This window comes from Convolutriloba macropyga, chromosome 14 (genome assembly GCF_964194025.1).
Source record: "Convolutriloba macropyga chromosome 14, txConMacr16.3, whole genome shotgun sequence".
Classification (NCBI taxonomy): Eukaryota; Metazoa; Xenacoelomorpha; order Acoela; family Convolutidae; genus Convolutriloba; species Convolutriloba macropyga.
Window position 1 is genome coordinate 23321678 of NC_134481.1, and position 18501 is coordinate 23340178.

An 18501-nucleotide genomic window follows, 5' to 3' on the forward strand; every position below is an offset into this window, starting at 1 on the left:
AGAGAGAATAACAAAAGCTCAGACCAAAAACTATTCCTAATCTTTGGTTTTTCAAACTTGTAAGCTCAGAAAGCATAACCACATAAACCACACAGCTAATTATTCACATGAGAAGAAATATGGGCGCCGATAGGCACTGACTCGTCATCCAATCAGAGTCAAGCACGAATCGGCGCCCATATCCCCTTATTTAGAGATTCATCTAATTAAACGGTCCCCCCCCCCAAAGACATCAACTACATTTTATTCATATCCAGGTGAAAACCGCAATTCCCCTCATCCAGTAAATCCATCATACAAGCAGGTGATTTGTGCCCTTTTAATAAATAATAACCGTACTGCTAAAAATGAGTTGCGGTTTCTTTTGTCTAATAAAACAAAACTTGAAGTAGGAGCAGGTGGGATTAATATTTAACGATAGTAACGGTTGTTTTGCGGCGGGGCTCATTTGAGTTCTAACAAATCATTTCTGCGGTTATCTAAATTTTATCCATCTCTTTTGTTTCCCTCCAAAATTTATTTTACATCCTAAAGACAATTTTATTATAATAATGCGAGTCGCTGCTGCGGTTTTAAAATTAAAGGAGAAAAGAATAATAAAAACATGCGCTACAGCGCAGAACTCTGCGCGGTGCGCAGATTTCTGCGTTTTGCAAAATTTCAAAAAACGGGTTTTAAAAATGTTTCTTTTCATGCGGATATCACTATATTCAGGATTTCTGTACATCGCGCAGAAATCTGCGCGGCATTAAAAATTCATCTCATATTTGAGTCATATGAATCTTGCGTGGATTTTTTTACGTATCTGTACGTTAGGTGCAGACATCCAATGTAGACACACCCACTCTCACACACATAACACACACACACACATATATATATATATACATATATATATATATATATATATATATATATATATATATATATATATAGATATATATATATCGCGCAGATACATACATACATACATACATACATACATACATACATACTTACATACATACATACATACATACATACAAAAGCATGCATACAAACATACATACATACATACATACATACACATATACATACATATCTACATACATAAATACATACATACATACATACATACATACATACATACATACATACATACATACATACATACATACATACATACATACATACATACATACATACATACATACATACATACATACATACATACATACATACATACATACATACATGCGTATATACATACATAAATGCATACATACATACATGCATATATATATATATATATATATATATATGTATATATATATATATATATATATATATATATAAATATATATTATATATATATATATATATATGTATATATATATATATATTTACATACATAGATAGATATTTAAACGTCATGCGAACGTCAGAAGCAAACTTGCTCAGTCAAATGAGACGGAACTTATTAGGCTTAATAATCTGGAAAAAATATTTCATGCTTGTTGTTGTTTGTAGTTCTACTTTTGTGTTCTTTACTGTTTTTATTGGTTGAATCTTTTTATTGAACTGATGCAAACAATTTTTAATGCTGAAATCCAGCCAAACTGGCTCCGTAACTCAATTAAAAATTCATCTACTGTAAATTTCAGGCCTTTTTTGTTTTCATCTTACGACTTCCTTGATGTGGTTATAAAGCAATTTAATAACATCTGTCTTCGAAAGAGGGCGCCCCCACAACATTTAGAGAATTAATTTAGCTTAAGTGGTTTACTGTCTTCTCATGTTGCTGAGGATAATTACTTGTCTTTCTAATTCGGCTCCACTTAGTCTTTTAGTCTTTTGTTGTGTTTGTTGCTTCAGACTGAGAGTCTTTTTCTGCGGTTTGATGTGCAATTATATCGACCTGGCTGCGTGCACTGTTTCCTTTGAGACTTTATACTGCTGCGAAAACAAATTCAGTATTGTCATTTGTTGATTGGCTGGTTTTGTAAGGTCATTTGCATCTTGTTTTTTCTTTTTTTACAAATTTATTGCAATCGTTTCTTTTGATCGTAGAGAAAAATGATTGGTTTATTTTGAAACAGAATTGTGAAAAATTGGGCAGGTACTCGGACACAAACACAAAAAATGATCATTTTTGGCCAATGAGAGGTTTACTCTAAGCAGTTTTTAAATTTTATTGTATCTTTAATTTTTTTCAGTAAATTAGAACAAAAATTTCTGTTGTTGGTTCAGTTCTCGTTTTCTCATTTTGTTGTACTCAGTTCTGCAAATCAGTTCCTCCGTTGAATTCTTTACCCTTTTCACTTCTTAAAATTTTTACAATCTCTTGTAATATTGTTATTCTGTTGTCGATTCTCACAATTTCGTTCACTTTCCGTTGAATTGAAGTATCTAATATTTTTCAATTTCTCTTCGTTATTTAGACATCTCTCAGTTGGGAACACTGATTGCAAGATTTCTTTTCCGCCGGCCTCACTTTTGTTCTATCTTAAATTTCAGTTTCAATTCTTCCTTTATTTCGGTAGCTAAAAGAAGTCGATCAAGTAACATTTCTGACGATATATACATTTAGCGGCAAAAATCGATTTCATATATTTGCTTCTGCTTTACCTTCTCTGTTAATTTCACAAGATGGAGTATTTTCTGGACATGGGCTGCAAGTACTTACAGCTCTGTCTACTTCGCTGCACACTGCGTGGATTCTTCACTTCGGAGCCTAAACATTTTGTTGTCATGGATCTTGTAGACCAGAGCACAAACAAAGAGATTCGATTTACTCTTTTCAACAATGGCCACAAAACTTATGATGAACTCCTAAACTTTCTGCAGTCTGATAAAACTACCTTCTTTCTAGAACACGACAAAGATCTATTGTTTTCAGTTTCCGATCTAAAAGAAACACCTATTGAATTATTTTTCTAAAATTAAAATTTTGGAGACAGTTGTTTTAAAATATTTCTGTGATTTTTCGTAGATGCGATTTTGAGTTTTCTGCAAGATGTTTTTCCTATTTCAGATTTTGCTGGTTCTATTCCTGGAAGGATCCTCGTTTACATTACTTCTGTTGAATTCACATATCTAGAACTTGGTAAGTGTCATTTTGCCAATTACTGCTCTTTTTGTCTAGTCGCTTTTTAAAAGAAAATTTTTCGGTTTTCATTTTTACTACTTATTGCAAAAATCAATGGCATTCACACTTGAACTGGCGTCAAACTCTTCGCTCAATATTTATCCCGAGAACACTCTCGCTTCTTTTCGTACTGTTTTGCCTGAGTGCATAGAATTGTTTGGTCATTGGGAGGTGTCCCTTCTTGAAATTTCGTGTCCTAGAAATATTTTTAATATAGTTGAGGGGACTTTTGATCTTCGCTGGTCAAATAGCACTAGACTCTACAAAGGCTGTAAAATGCGCAAAGGCATGTATCATACAATTGAGGAAATACGTATTGAAATGAACAATGCTATCGATCGAAAAAGAGAGCGATCCGATAAATTGATTCAATATCTCGATTTCCAATACGATTCTAGTCATGTACTCAAAATTTGTTCCTCGACAAAAGCGTCAGAGGTTCATTTTATTAGCGTTTCTAAGGACCTTCAATATATACTTGGGTTAGAGCGAAAAAAACTTATAGGTCCAATTTTAACCTATGTGCCAACGTACGCAGCCGATATTAATCGGTTTCATCACTTGTTTATATACTGTGACTTTATCGATCCTCAGTTTGTTGGCGAAAACAAAGCCCCTTTGCTACGATCCTGTCCGGTATTTGATGTTTCCCAAAAGATACCCGGGGAAGCTGTAAAACCGGGAGGGTTTTTTGGTTACGGTTCTTCAATTATTCGAAGCTTTCACCAGGCTCAATTCAAGAAAGTAGCAAAACAGTCTATTGGCGATGTGCTAATAGAAATAAGATCAGAATCGGGAGAACTGCTACCCTTTGTTGGGGATGGCAGAACTCAGCCTACTCTACAATTTCGACAAATAACTATCTAATACGTTTAGGAAAACAATGGCTTCTCAATGGATGAAAAAGAGAAAACTGATAACTGGAGTTACCGGCAAAGACCTGTCACTGAAGATTACAGCGGAGGAAGATACTCGAATGAATCCTACGGCAAAGCATTTTGACTTGAGAGCTCAAAATGGAAGATTTATTCGTTTATCAGTGAAAAAATATGAGTCTGGAGTTTACGCCCACATCAAGTTATTCAAAATTGAGGGCTGTACGAGCGCGAAGTCAGCAACAGATTGTCTCAACTGGGTCCGGGTAAATCAACTGGGATTAACGATGGATGAATTGATTGCTATAACAGGAATCACAGGCAGTGTACCGTCTGAATCCTTATCAAGTGAAGATCTTGAGAAAAGGGAAGAGTTTGAGGAGGTCATATCAGATATGCTAGAGCCTAATCAAAAATGTGAGGAAGTGCGAGCAGATCTGACACAAATCACCTCGACAGTTGAACTTGGAGATTCGGAGGAAGAAGCTGATGCTGAGCGATCGGACGTTGTGGCAAAGCAATTTATTGATCTGCCCCAATCTCAGCCAAATGCTGATGAGATGTGGCAATCAAAAATTTGTATCACAAATAAAAATGGGAAGAAGAAGATTCCAAAGAAGTTTTGACCCAGTTCGTTTCTTTGTCCCTAATAGAAAAACTACACCAATGTGGCTGCTCATAGCGCAAATTGTGGGCTCTTTTTACTTATTTCAACGAATTTGTTTGGAGCTATCATTTGTTTGTGTGGCCCCTTTAGTAGTTTATTGGGTTGACAATTTAATTCTCAAAGCTGAACCACAATTTTTTCTGTAACTTTTAGTTTTTTGAAACTCATTTGCCCGAATTTCTAATCTCATATTTCAGTGTTAAGAGAATGGGTGGTGAGGAGTTACGTGTCAATATTTGTTCCAATTCAGAGAGTGATCCGATGCTCTCACCGGTAGCATCAAGTGGAGAAGAGGAGAATAATCAACCACAACCGGGCAACTTATCAACTGCTGCTTCCATTTCTCAAAACACTGCAAGTCTTAATAATGATCATGCACTGGATTCTCTTTGCGAGCAGGGTGCTTCGGGTTTCTGTAAACGATTGGATCAAAGGTTTTCCAAGCATCTGCAGCTGATGCAGAAAGGAGTTGTTTCTGTTTATAGTGGGGGTTCCGTTGGGCAGAATATGGAGTTCGATGATGCCTGCCTCGCACTTCACGTCCTGGAAAATATGTTGGTACAAGAATTGAAAGAGCTGAAAGTATACGATGTGATACAGGATCCTGGAGTGCTGCTGGTACTCCTGAGGCGGTTCTCTGGCATTCTCAAAGAAAATGCAGAAATGTGCGAGCAAAACTATTTACCCAATAAGGCTTCCAAGAGAAAACGTTACTCCAAGAAATTGCTAGCAACTGAATTAACTTTCCGCGAGCTCTTGAACATCGTGGACCCAGAATATTAAACTTCTGGATTATATGTCATACTTTGTGTTTTATACAGTTATTTACATTTTGAAAGCGTTGCTTTTGTATTTTTAATTTCTAGAATCGTTCCGTTTTTGTTTGCAAGTCTGAGGCTGTCCCCGATTAAATTAGTTTCATACGGAAAAAGTTACAGAAATTTTTTGATTTTCAGTGCCTTATTATGACAGAAAATCAGGATATAGCAGCCAGACTTTCTGTTTTGAGCAATGAACTACTGGAGGCCGATACTTTATTGTTTGGTTCAGTTCAAAAACAACCTGATTTTCCGCTTGCTCTGCAGAGGTTGTTGCATGTTAGAAATTGTTTCCAAGATGTAATCTGCAGTGGTCAACTAACGAATAATATATCCCGTTTCCAGTATTTCAACTTGATGTTTCGTTTGGAAGCAGTGTACAGATCACTTAGCTATTGCTACAACATGCTTGGAATGCCCAAAGATGCGAATGCGTGTCGAGCTTCAGCCATCTTCTTCAAAGGAAAGTTTGCAAGCTATGTTGCTCCAGGTACTGTTTTTGGCAACCTCCAGGACAAAGATGAGCAACCCAAGTTTCTCAAGCCCTCAACAAAACAGAACTGAGACTCTGGCTGATCCTTCGATCTCTTACTGAAAACATGTCATCATCAATAACTCTAAAAGACAAAGTTGACAAGAAAACTTTGGTTCTCTTCTTTTTTCTACTTTCTGTGTTTGTTGTGATTCTGAGTATGTTTGTGTGTTTTATAGGTTTTGTTTGTGTACTTTTTATGTTTTTGTAATTAAAATTGTCTGAAGCAGATATCTTAAGCACATAGTAAATCGACGTGCCGTTAGTTGATCCATGCTGAGTTCTAGTTTGGTTCCAGAAAACAATGTCGAATAAAGCTGGTGTCGATGCAACTCAGGATGAAGCTGAGAGTATTTCTCAAGAGAGTGAACCGCGAGACCATGTATCTTCACAGAACGTACAAACAACTGATGAACGCAACCAGAGACCGTCTGGGTTCGATCCGAGCCAACATTACACTATCATTAGACGGCCTCAGAGAAGAAGCAGCCTTCAAGCCGTTAGCAGGGATTTCGAAGTACTATTTGTTGATATTGAGCGTAACATCCCCCATCTGAGAGAAACTTTTGAAAGCCTAATCAGTACACTCGTGGCCGATGTGCTGAGCGAAATGAATGGAGTCTCCCATCGTGTTAGAATTGTTTTGAATGCACCCAGCTTGAACTACCCCATTCATATACCCTTTCAAGATGCGAGTACTATTAATGTTGATCTTATTTTAAATGAACTTGATAGAGTTCTCAATTCGCATGAAAGTTTTGATATAAGCAGTGATATCAAATTAAACTTGCTTTGTATATCCCTCCCGTCGATGGGTGGCAAAAAAATCGGTGGAATTGAAAACAGGTCTGTGCCCGATTTGTACACATTCTTGTCAGCAAAAAGATCTGTCATTACAATCAAATCGCAAAATAATGATTGTCTAATAAGAGCTCTTGCCGTGGGTCTAGCTATCAGCAACGCATCAGCAGAAGATAAAAAGCAAAAACGTTGGACCGAGTCTATTCAGACAGCGGAAGTTAAGCAGCTTCTATTTCGATTGAAACAATTCAAAGAGCTCAAGATATTTCAAAACACTGGAGACAAACTCACTCTCGAGGATCTCAGCAGCATTGCGGCCACGCCGGTTTTTAATAATGTCAACATTACGATCTACGACAGAAATTTTATGGGTGTCTATTTGAAGAGCTTCAATGACCATAAGGAGCTCCATGTTGATCTGCTTTACGACAGGGAGTCCGGTCACGTTGACGTAATTAAGTCAATGAAGGGCTTATTTAGCTGTCGTTTTTACTGCTATGCGTGCCACAAAGGTTACTCTTGCGTAAAGCATCAATGTCCAGCGAGTGGTTGTGGCTTATGCCGACAGATGGGTTGCTTAAATCGCACTGGATATATCACTACTGCACCCGAGTTTGGCAAACGTCAAGAGTTCAAGTGTGCTGTCTGTGGTCTATCATTAAGGAGTCAGTTTTGTCTAGACAGCCACATCGAGAAGCAGATATGCCTGTATTACTTTAAATGCCCGTTGTGCAACTCAACGATACCCAAACATTCGTCGACTAACCATGTTTGTTCTCAGAAGTTCTGTCTTGTTTGTTATCAACAGTATCCAAAGATTGGGTCAAAAGAGCACGAGTGTTATGTGCAAAAACCCAGAAAGCGCAAATCTACATTTTGTACAAAAGAAGTCGAAGACAATGAGCCACAAAGAAAGTTGGAGAGATTTCAGGAAATTGAGTTTGGTGAAGAAGATGGCTTCCACGAGGTTGATGTTGAACAAAGGGATTCACCGGCCGTTGATAATGAAAATATTTGGGCATTTGATATTGAAACAGATCAGAGCTGCTTGAATGATAACGAGCACAAACCTGTTCTCCTGGTTGCGAGAAATCTTAGTGGCTCGCTGGAGGAAATCTACGACGGGTACGATTGTATTGACCGTTTCTGCTCAGAAGTCTTTCTGAAGAACAGTCAACGGGTGAGAAAATATGAATGGTTTATTGCTCATTTCGGAAGTGGCTTTGATTTCCTTCCAGTCTTGCAATGGCTTTATACTAAACAAAAGTACGTGCCCAAAATTGTTCTGAGAGGAAACAAAATAATTTCGCTCAAAGTGGGCAACAAACGGTTTATTGACTCATATCTCTTTATTCCTGTTCCCTTACGGAAGTTTCCGGAGACATTTGGAATAGCAGAACTCAGAAAAGGATATTTTCCTCACTATTTGACATCATCACAATCTTTGAACAACGACATGACGCTGCACGATCGGAAGAAGTGTGAAAGGGGAGATCTATGTTTGTGGACATTTATTAGGACTGATGACTGTAGCCATTGTGTGGGAGATGAATCAAGAACCCTAGAGGCAGGCAATTTTCCTCCTATTTGTGTGTTTGATGCCAAAATGTTCTCTAACAAAAAAGAGTACGAAAAGTTCAAACTGTGGCATGACGGTCAAAAGGAGAAGTACCGAGAAGAAGATCTTCGATACAATTTTAGAGAGGAGTTGTTACAGTATTGTCGCTCTGATGTTGAACTCCTCAGGATGGGTGTATGCAAGTTTCGTCATTTGATAGCAGAGTCATGTTTTGGTGTTGATGTCTTCAAAAACGCATGTACTGCTGCTTCCGCTTGCAATTACATTTATCGACGTTTTTTCATGCCTTCCAACTCGATTGCAATTTTGCCTACGAACGGCTATAGAGCTTTGGATAGAACATCTTTTTCAGCTAACCAGTGGCTCGAATGGAGAGAAAGGCAAGAAAGAAGTTTTCTCTCTGACACGCCTAATGCATCCCTAAGGATGTACCGCTCAAATGTATTTTCACAGTCGCCGTCAAATATCAGTACCTGTAAACAATCAGGTGAACAAAGAGTTGGGCAGTTCAAAGTTTACGGAATTCTTTTAAAAAACATCTCAAATATTTGGGATTGCAAAGAAACCTACGAGGCAACAGTTTTTGAGTTTTTCGGTTGCTATTACCACGGCTGTCCAAAATGCTCTAAAAATCGCAAAGAACTTAATAAAAAGGCCGGAGTTAGTATGGAGACTCTTTATCAAGACAGTTTTGTGAACCGTTTAGCTTGGTTCTCAACACAGAAGAAGTTAGGAGCACAATTTCTTACTAAAGATGGAATTCAGTTTTCAATTGTCGACGTTCAGCATATTTGGGGTTGCGATTTTGATAAATTAATACAACGAGAGAATGTAACAACTTGCAGCTTTGACCGCCCTATACTTCCAGCAGAAGAGAAATTATCAACAGTTTTGAAGAAGAGCAACATCTTTGCACCCCTTAAGGCAAGAGATGCTTTTGTTGGAGGACGAACTGAAAATTTTTACTCTTACTGGCACAAAGGTGAGAGTAAATTCAATTTGAAATATGTTGATGTTTGCTCTTTGTACCCATATCTTAACGCTCATTCCTTCTATCCTGTTGGTCATCCTGATCAAGTTTTGGTCGCACCCATCTTCAACGATGATCCAGAGCATTATCTGTGCTCCAAAAATAGAAAATTAAAAGCGCTAGACAATTCTGTTTACAGTGAAAGTTTTACTTATGTTGAAAACTGTGTTTTGACAGAAACGTTCTTTGGCTTAATAAAGTGTGTGGTTCTTGCTCCTCGTGATCTGCAGATTCCCGTTCTGCCTTTCAAACATAACAAAAAATTGTTCTTCCCTCTCTGTAAGGAGTGCGTGGTAACTAAAAACATGGCACAACAACCTGTTGAAGAGAGCAATTTCCAATTTTGTTCACATACAGCACCTTCGGAAAGATCATTTTTTGGGACATTTGTTTCGACGGAATTGAAGCTTGCTGTAGAGAAAGGATATCGGATACTTGATGTTGCTGAAGTTTGGAATTGGGAATACTCAAAGAGATCACAGAACTTGTTCAGAGATTATATAAAGACCTTTTTGAAACTAAAAACCGAAGCTAGTGGTTGGGGAAATATTTGTGACTGTGTACATAGCAACACAGACGAGCCATGTCAACACAGAGAAAAATTCTTGAGAGACTTTGAGCAAAAAGAAGGAATAGCTCTGAACGCTTCGAACATGTCTTACAATGAAGGAATTCGTTTCATATCCAAAATCCTATTGAATTCGTTCTGGGGTTACCTGGGGATGAGGGAAAATCTCCCCAAAACAAGGTATATCAACAGTTACGCAGATGTTGTGAAAATGTTCACTTCAGATACGAATCGTGTTGTTGACGCATCTTTGGTTGGCGATGATCTGATGTTCATACAATATCAATTAATCGACGAAGAGGTAGAATCTAACAGAAAATCGAATGTGGTTCTAGCTGCTTTCACAACGGCGCATGCAAGATGTTTTCTATATAAAAACATGGTGAAGGTGAAAGATCCTAGAAATATTCTATATTGTGATACCGACAGCATTATGTATTTACAACATGGGTGCTCGAATACTGAACCTGATATTGAATTGGGGAGTTTCATGGGCGATATGACCGATGAAATTCCCTCTAACGTTGTTATTACTGACTTCTTCAGCGGTGGGCCAAAATTCTATTGTTTGAGTGGATTCTATTCAGACACATCTAATGATTACAATGTTTTCAAAATGAAAGGCATCACAATGAACAGAGCGTGTGAAAAAATATTTGATAAAGATGGATTCAAGAAATTGGTACTCCAAGAAGTTCATGAATTGAGGTCTCCCTTCAGCTCGATGAAAAGATGTGTTCGCAGTGGAAGAATTCACAACAGTTTTTGTCAAAAAGTAACAAAAACAACTAGCAATAAACGCGTTTTTTCCTCTGAAACTGGTAGTTCTGTTCCTTATGGATGTTGTTGTTCTTAATTTGGATTTTTTTTTAAAAAAAAGAAACAGTTTGTTAACTTTCCAAATCAAAAATCCCACTGCTATATATTTGATGATAATTGATAGTTTTTTTCAGAAAAAGGCAATGGAATTTCGAAAGAGTTGTTCTAGATCCTTTGCTCACTTTGTTTTCTACCCATCTCAAAAAAGCGAAAAGGATGCTTTAGAACAAACCAAGTGCCTGAAGATAGACCTGGTTAAATTGTTGTCAGACGCAGGCGTCTCATTCGTTCTGGGAGCGCATTATCATCAATGTTTACGACAGTGCGGATTCATTGATGATGCAAGCGAGTGTGTTGCTGCTGAATGTGACGAGCAGAAAAACAAACGCGGCTACGGCAAGTGCATACTAAGCAGCAATCCAGTCGCTGATTCACAAAATTTGTGCAACCATGTGCATTTGCTGCTTCATATCTCTAACAAAGTGAAAAACACCAACGAGAAGGATGATTTTCCCTTTTCGCACATGCCAAGTACAAATTGGGCGTTGGAGACTGTGATCGATATCGTACGCAACTACTTTAATGCGCATCAACCTGGACCCGGATTAGCATTTCCAAAGGGGTTTCGTGTTGAGCAGAGAAATGTGTGGTGTCCGTTCTCAATATTTGCAGCTTTTGTTCACCTGCAAAAGTCGCATGTTGTTATTCAGGGTTCAGTTTTTCAGAAAACTTTTAAAAAAGCGTGGCAGAACCACCCAGAAAATCAACGCTATTTTCCCAAACGTCCTCCAGTGCTTCGATCAAAAACAGTTTGGCAACTTCATTGTCATTAGGAAACCATTTTTGATGTTTCTGTAACTGTGTTTATTGTTCTCATCTTAGTTAGTGTATGTTGTATCGTGAACAATGTATAACTTTGGTTAATACCTTTTTATCAATTGCTCGCGCGATTCGACTTTCCTTAACTAATATTCTATGCATCAGCTTAGTATTTTTTCAGATCTGATAACATGGCGTTCATGCCTATAACAAAGAATTTGTTTGTCAGGGTCTGGTCCTATGACGCAATTTTGTCAGCTTGCGGTGAATCTGTAGATGAGTCTAACGGATTTCAAACACGTGTGGAATTTTTCTGGCGAAAACAACTACTTGACAATTCAGAAAGTTTTATCACTGCGCAGTCTGACGAAGAAGATGGAGCCGAGAACTGCGATGAAGACTGTGTGCCGAATGAAGCAATCAGTATTATGATTGGAAAAAAGACTTACTTGTTGAAGCCGTTCTTCACACTATCGGGAAAGGAGTTTAGCAGATTAGCTGCGTTTGAGCCAATACTAAACCACGTAGATGTCTGGACCAAACGATTTGGCCGACGGCTTGGAGGAGATGGTTTAATTGATCAGGAAGGACGAATTGCATTTTCCGACGGGAGACCCGGCGAACTATCTTGTAGCTGCTCTCTGCCTGTTAAGCAAGCCCGAAAGTTGTATTCAGGGTATGGCAAGCTCTGCGGAACAAATGAAAGTCACCTTTGAATTTGGAAGTGACGCAGCAGTTACTGGGGATTAATCCAGTTTGGCTTTTTTAACCTTGTTAGTTGGAAGTAAAACTGAAAATATAGTTTCCCCGGGGTAAATTTTTTCTAGCAAAAATAGAATTGTTTCTTTTTTTTAGAATTCGTCCGAACGTTTTTCAGTTGCTGTTTTTCAGTTTGTAATGAGTGCTGCCGATTTCTTCTCATTCCCAAATCAGGAGACAATTGCCAATTCAATCAAAGTGATTGACGTTACAGCCTGTGTGCAATTTCTGACGAAGATAAACGTTCCAGTTGCTGCTCGATTTTTTCCTGATTTTATTGAAAAATGGAAAAAACGTAAACCGCTATATCTGACTTTATCAAATCCCGCAGCATTTGGATGCCTGTACCCCACGGGAAAAATGTTAATAAGCGGCTGCAAGACTGTATTCGAGACTTGGGTTCAAGTTGATCGCTTCACCAACAAGTTACGATCGATGGGACTTGCTGCCACCCCAATCAGTTTTGAAATCAAGTGGATCAGTGCAGAAATTGATCTGAAGCAGCTTTTATCTCTTGCAGAAATGCCGTCTATAGCTCATATGGCTCATTACGTAAAATACAAACTGCGATCAGCACGTGTTCATGTTGTTGCAAATCTAGCTATGTCAGTGAAACTAGAGACAAAATCGGCGGAATTTTTGTTTTTCAAGTCTGGAAGAATGAAAATCAAAAGCGACTCTTGGACTGATATTGTTGAAGAATCTTCTAAGATCTTGCAACTTTTAAGGCATACATTTTGGTTTGAAAGAGTAACTTCAGTTTTGTAAAAGAAGTGTTGCAATTGATTTGTTTTGATATCATACAGTCGAAACGATTTCGGTACAGAAAATTAGAACATTTTGCTCACAAGTTTTTTTTGTTTTTCAGTTGTCAATATGATTTGCTCGAAAAGAACTGAGAACAAGGAAAATGTTCGTCCACCCAACACACCCGACAGAGCAGTATTAACGGACCAAGAAGTCAGCAGCCCTCATCAAAACTTTACTGATGCAGTGGAAGCCGGCGACCGACCGCGGTTTTTGTCGCGACCGCACGCGAGCGGGTCTGGCAGCGACGGGCGGGGCGCGAGCGGATCCGGCGGCGACGGGCGGGCATCTGCACAAGCATCAGCATTTAGTCCTCAGGAATCCATATCAGAAGGTTACAGCTTTTCTAGATTCAGACAACCGTTACAAAATATTAGTAATATGGAAAACCATGAAATCGGAGGATCCCAGAATCCTGATCGTGTGGGGCCGCAGAGGCAACTGACAACAGCTCCAACATATCAACGGAGTTTTGGATTTGATCCAAGCTACTCCCGAGCTAGATTGTTATTGGATGAAAACTTTTGGAGTCCTCTGTTAGAGGCTATGTCGGACAGTTTACATGGCAGCGATAACGAGGATGAGCATGAGACCGACGCGCATGATGGTGAAGCTGATTCGAGCGGCGAGGCTGGTGATGAGGAAATTAATGATTCAGTTTTTGAAGACGGCATTAGGCACTATCCATTTAATGCTGGAACTAGTGCTAGACGCGAAAGACTCAACGCTGAGAGTTGAACTCTTTTTTGTAAAACTATGTACCTATTATTAGTATTTGACGTGTTTGTTATTTAATAAACAACTTTTTACACCATGTTAGATCATTTAACAGAAATGAGTAACAGTAAAAAGCAGCGTGTGGAGCTGCCCTTAGGAGAAGTAACGACTGAGAAGAAATTTGAGTTAAAGTCAATACGCAGCGCCGAGCTTCACGGTGATACGTTTTAATTGCAGTAAAGTTCCTCATAATCAGATCTTGTTCCTTGCTCAGTTCTTTGTTGTAGTTCTGTTAATAATTTTTTGTCTCGTACAATTGGCTTTAAAGAACAGTTCACTCGAAAAGTCAATTTTGACCTGCGCCGAAAACACTACATATTTTACTATTTTGAGTACAACAATTGGATACATCCTTCCGGCGCCTAGGCCCAATTCAGGAAATAATGTGACACAAACTGTGGAGGTGACAAACTTAGACGAGACTGATAACGCTATTGAAAATAGTTCCTCACCCGATTTCAAGTTCAACCCTGAAACCGAAAGCAGATCCCAATCAGTTTGGCGTTTTGTGTGCTGCATAACGCGAAGATCCGATTTGTTGTTCTTGAGTCAAATAGCTTTCGTACTGATAATGTCTGTAGTTTGCGTGCTGCAGTTATCTTTGAGAGAACCCAACTGTGAGGAAAAAACTGCCTATTTCACAATACTTTCAGCACTTTTGACTTTCCTTCTACCTCCGATGCAAAATTAACGGTGCTGTGTTGGATAAAAGTTGACATGAACAAAATTATTCCAACATCAGAGCGAATATTTATGTGTGTATGTGGATCATCTGAGCCGGGTAAAAGTTTTTTAATATACAAGATGTTCCGCGAACCGGTCGCAACAAGTGGTATTTTCCAGCCTCCTTTCTATCAAGTTTTTGTTTTTTACCGGTTTTGGCAGTCAGTTTATGATCAGATGGCTGCTGAGTGCTCCCCACACTTCATTTTTCACTGCATTTCATCACTGATTACAGAGGGTGTCGAACGTTCATCCAATGGTATTGACGATTGGTTGAACAAGTTTGTGGAAAACTTTGAACCAGTTACCGGTCAGAGCACACTACTACTATTTGATGATTCATGTGAAGAAGTTTTAGAGAGCAAGGCGTTTGAGAACCTTGCGACAGCCGGTCGTCACAAAAAACTCCATGTGATTTTCATTAAACACAATCTCTATCAAAAAGGAAAATATTCAGTGACTATTGACAAGAATACCACGCATATCATACTTACGCAGTCTCCCAGAATTGGCAGGCAACTGAAAATTTTGGGAACTGAAATTGAATGTGCCCCTTCTAATTTCATCCACTGTTGCTACCAGTTATCGATGTCAAAACAACAATATGGTCATTTTCTGGTAGATTTAACAACGCAGTGTCCTGACGAACTTCGTTTTTGCACCAACATAACAAGTCAGTGTATTGGCAGTCTCTCTACTGGGCAGTTGAATATCTCGATCAAAAACAACAAAGTGGTAAACGGAAGCCAACTGTCCTGTACAACGTTTTTTAGACCTGCAGTGAAGAGTGGGAGATTGTCAGTTGATTGCATCGATTCACCAGAACTAAATGAAAAGCATTCAATTCTTTTTTCTGATTTTTTGAAACGCTTGCAGAACGGCTATTGATTTTCTGAAGGCTGTTGCAACTCAATGTTTCCTGCTCAATCGCGAAGAACAACCGGCAAACCAACACAATTTATCCTGCTGCCCATATCTTCAATTGAATCCGAAGATAAAAATGTTGGTAATTTTTCAGCAAAAATACAAAAAATCGGAGCTCTGGGCCGTGAAGTGGTAGAATCAAGTAACTTAAAAAACACAATATCCTCGCAAAAAGAAATTAACAATGATGAGAATTCTTGTTCTAGTATTCCCGGCCCATCGGATAAAAGACCTCAGGGTGAAGAGCCAAAAAAAACATTGATTCAAGCTACAAACCCAGCTCCATATTCAAACACTAAAAGCCAGAAAAAGTCAACGGTTAACCTCCCACGGGAAAAAAGCCGTCGAAGAAAAATTCAAGTTCTGCTTTCCCTGCTGCAAGATTGCAGGAACTTGCGTATAAACTTGGCAAAAAAGTCTATTAGGCTTTCTTCTGGTCGTGCTGAAGTCTCCCTGGTAAATTTGTTAAGAAAACTATCCAGTCCCAAGTCGGACTTTGACAAAAGTTTGAAGCCATTTATCGAAGCTCTGCTACAAGACTACTCGAAAGAACAACTTTCAAATCTTTTTCTAAACCCATCTGCGATAACATTTTTGAACACTAAAGACAGTTCGCTATAATGAGTTCCCTGCTGACTGAAAACGAATATCGAAGGCTCAAAGGCATTTACACCTCGCTTGATTCAGTTGCCGCTTTTGGCGGGGTGAATGACTTAGTTAGAGAAAGCGGTTTATCAGTGAAACAAGTCAAAGAATTTCTTCAGTCATCGAAAACTTACACAAAGTTCCGTCCCAATCGAAAACGTTTCAAAAGATTGCGTGTTCACAGTTTGGGGATAAATCATGTCTGGTCGGTCGATTTGGCTCATATGGATAAACTTGCCGCCGAGAATGATGGTTACCAGTACCTGTTAGTTTGTGTAGACACTTTTTCTCGGTTTTTGCGGGTTCAGCCCATGAAGGACAAGCAATCTGAAACTGCTTTGGTAGCACTCAAAAAAATGCTTCCGAAAGCACGTGCTGATTACCCCTTAAAAATTTGGGTTGATCAGGGCAAAGAGTTTTGCGGCGCTTTTAAAAATTTTTGTCTGCAGAATGATATTGTTTTGTATAACACTTTCAATGATTCAAAAAGTGCCATTGCCGAACGATACATAAGAACAATAAAGTCAAAGCTTTATAAATATTTCAATGAACGTCAGACAACCAGATATATTGGTCAGCTACAGAAACTCGTCAAAATGTTAAACTCCAGAAGCCACCCAATTTTAGGCATGGCTCCAAAGAACGTGCGGCCGGAGCACACAGTTGATTTGTTGAAGAAGAATGTCCCAGACATGCTAAGAAAATGGAGGCCAAGAAAAACATCTAGAAAATTTAGCAAAAAAAAGCCAAAGTTGAAAAAAGGTCAAACTGTTCGAATATCGCGCATCAGCAAATCAGCTTTTGACAAAGGTTATACTCAAAATTTCACCGATGAAATTTTCAAAGTTGCTTCTGTTTCTAGACCCCTTCGCAACGACAACAAAAAAGACACCCGCCCCATCACCTAGAGCTTAGTGGATGAAGCGGGTGAAAAAATTATTGGCAGGTTTTATGAACCGGAACTGGTTGCCTACAGATATGAAGAAGATCGGCATAGAGCCAGGCATCAAACAACATCCGTTTTCTGACAGGAAATCATTTTCACTTTTCTGTTCTTGTTGTTTAGTTGTGTGTGTTTTGACAAAAAATTCCTTGAAGCATTTTTGTCAGGCGATGGACATTAATCATCACATTAATCGCATAAAAACTAACAAACAGGCAATTGGGTCCAGCTCGCGGCTGTATGGAAGCGGTATTGGCTCTGCCATAAGAGTTGGGTTGAAGAGTTTTGTCATTCCCTTGGCAAAACGTTATGGCATACCTTTAGCTAAGAATTTCATATCGTCAGCTGCTCCTGAGGTGTTGGACATTTTTGAGGGAAAGAAAAAACCCAAACAGGCATTCAAAAAGGCGATAAAAACTACTGTTAGAAAGCAATTGGGTTCGGGGAGGAGTAAACGTGTACAATTCAGGCAGCGTAATATCAAAGCTAAAAGCAGAAAAAAGAGGAGAAAAAAATCTAGACAGATGGGTAGGCCTTACAAGAGGAAAATCAAACGCAAGAGAAGAACACCACGTTATAGTACAAAAAGTACAAGAAAACCACAATCCAAGAAAGCGTCTAGAAAATCAGTCGGACGAACTCGGAGAGACTTTTTCTCATCAATTGTCGACTCCGCCTCAAAGTAAAATTCACTCAGAACGTAAACTAATTGCGATAATGTCCAATTTGTTCACCGATCCCCCAATATCATCAACTCATTCAGATTTGGATGTTTTTTCAACCAGTCATGTATTAGTAGATTTTCAACGCTCCTTTGATGAACAGATCTTTCCACCGACAGATAGCAATGCTCCAGTCCTCGAGTTTGAGTTCCAGGGTGCGCGTACTGAACTGGGAGGCACAGTCATTGACACTAGGAACATTTATATGAGCTTAGAGTTGTCGCTGGAGAAAATAACTTCCGGTAAAGATACAGCTGCAACTATAAGGCCCTATTTTATAAACAACATCGCTCACAGTCTCTGGCAGAACGTCGAAGTATTTGTTGCTGGTACCCAAGTTACCAATGCTAACAACTTGTATCCTTTCAAAAGTATTGTTGAAGCTGATTTGTCTTTCGAACCTTCCGCAAAAACAGGAATTCTGGCTTGTCAGGGTTACTCTTACGAACCCGACCCCACAGTTTTCAACAAAAAAGAAGAAGACCTACCCATAAAAAGTGGTTTCAATAATCGGCGGGATATTGTCGATGCAAGACGGCCCTGGAAACATTGGTTCACTCTCAATG

The 18501-nt window shown here is 38.8% G+C and overlaps 1 protein-coding gene across 2 annotated transcripts in view; it reads right to left on the reverse strand.

Annotated features, from left to right (window-relative positions):
- LOC142352817 (folate-biopterin transporter-like) overlaps positions 1-18501 on the reverse strand; it is a 74951-nt gene that overhangs the window by 24099 nt on the left and 32351 nt on the right. The gene's annotated exons all lie outside the window — the stretch shown is intronic.